This window comes from Erithacus rubecula (genome assembly GCF_903797595.1).
Source record: "Erithacus rubecula genome assembly, chromosome: 5".
Classification (NCBI taxonomy): domain Eukaryota; kingdom Metazoa; phylum Chordata; class Aves; order Passeriformes; family Muscicapidae; genus Erithacus; species Erithacus rubecula.
In genome coordinates, this window is record NC_136687.1 from 1,691,408 (window position 1) to 1,693,350 (window position 1,943).

Below are 1,943 nucleotides of genomic sequence, written 5' to 3' on the forward strand. Positions count from 1 at the left end.
AGTTCCCCCAAGGAGCTCATCATCCCAAAAATGGCTGTAAGGGCGTGGAGGGAACGGCTCCAGGGCCAGAGGGCAGGAATTGTTCCCTGGGCGGTGGGAAGGCCCTGGCACAGCCGTGGCTGCCCTGGATCCCTGGCAGTGCCCGAGGGCAGGCTGGGCTCGGAGCGGTGGGAGGTGGATGGGAACGGGATGGGTTTGAAGTTCTCCTGATCCCAAGGATGCCAGGGTTTGGTGATGGCCCGGAGGGATCCGGCACTAGAGGGCAGCAGCCCCGCGCGGGGACAGGGACAGCGGGACACAGGGACAGCGGGACACAGGGACAGGACACCCGGGAGCCCCCGCTCCTTCACCCGGCCCTGCAGCGATCCCAGCCGCGGTGGGCGCAGCTCCGCCCGCTGAAGCCTTGAGGAGCAGCAGCGGAACGAGGCGAGCAGGAGCCCGATCCCTCCCCAGCCTGCGGGAGGCCGGCAGCGGGGCTGGGCCCGGGAATATCCTCACCCGGGCCTGTAAAACCCCTTAGCTGCGGGGTTGGGATGCTGCTGAGACCAGGGGACAGAGACCCCAACCCCAAATCCATCCCTCTTCCAGCCCGTGGTCCCTCCCCTGCTGGGGACATTCCCAGGGAACAACGGATGGGGGGGCGGACCCCCTGCAAACACACCCCACTTCCAAAACCTGCTTTTATTTACATTTCAAGTCAAATCACATGCAAACTCTCGGTTGTTTTGTTGTTGTTGTTTTTTTTTTTTTTTTCTTTCCTGGTTTTTCCTTAAGAAGAGTGTGATTAGCAAAAAAGACGCATTATTAGAATTTTCAAATAGCAATTAAATATACAAAAATAGAGCTTACAAAAAACCCAAACAAACAGAGGAAAAAAACCAAAACAAAACAAAAACCAAAACCAGCGAATGTTTTAAAAAATATTCTGCTGCAGAATTTGTAGTGTACAAACACGTCTATGAGGCTCCACGCTCCATAAACAGTCTCGGGTTTTTTGGGAGGGGGGACAGCACCAGGAGCCCCCCTGCCCTGCCCCCGGGAAAGCTGCTGCCCTGTAATACTGACACCCCCTGCCCAAGCCGGGAATGCCCCTGAGGATGGCAGGGGACACCCAGAATCGGGGCAGGGAGGGGGTGGCCCAGCTCCCCCCAGCGCTGATGAGGGGTTGGGGTGTTTTGGCTGCTCAGAGAGCCCCGGGGCCGGGCTGGAAGCGAGGGGATGATCCCAAAGCCGGGATTGCTGCTGCCCCCCACGCCGCGGCCACGCTGGTCCCTCACAGGGACTCCAGGCCCCCGAGGTAGCCGAGGAGGGTGGGGGGAACCCAAACCCGGGAGACCCCACGGAGCCACCGCCGGGGGTGACACGAGGTGCCGAACCCGCGAGACCCCATTTCCCGCTGGGAACCGCCGAGGAGAAGGGACCGAAGGCCGAGAGGAGGGAGCAGGAACCGGCTGCGGCTCTGCGGGGCCGCCCGCGATGCTCCGGGCACCGCCCGCCACCGGGGCCGGGACGTGCCGAGCTCGGGGTCACAGCGCTGTTCCCGGGGGTCGGGGTGTTCCCAGGGATCGGGTGTTCCCGGGGTCACAGCGCTGTTCCCGGGGGTCGGGTGCTCCCGGGGGGTCGGGGTGTTCCCGGGGATCGGGTGTTCCCGGGGTCACAGCGCTGTTCCCGGGGGTCGGGTGTTCCCGGGGGTCGGGTGTTCCTGGAGGTCATGGCCGTGTCCCGGAGGTCGGGTGTTCCCGGGGGTCGGGTGCTCCCGGAGGTCGGGTGTTCCCGGGGGTCGGGTGTTCCTGGAGGTCATGGCCGTGTCCCGGGGGTCGGGTGCTCCCGGAGGTCGCCGGTGTCCCCACGCCGCTTCCCGGCGGCCGCGGGGCTGGAGCAGGGAGGTGCTGGAAGAAGATGTCGTGCCGAGAAGGCCGAGTCCCGCGCTGGAGGCTCGTCCC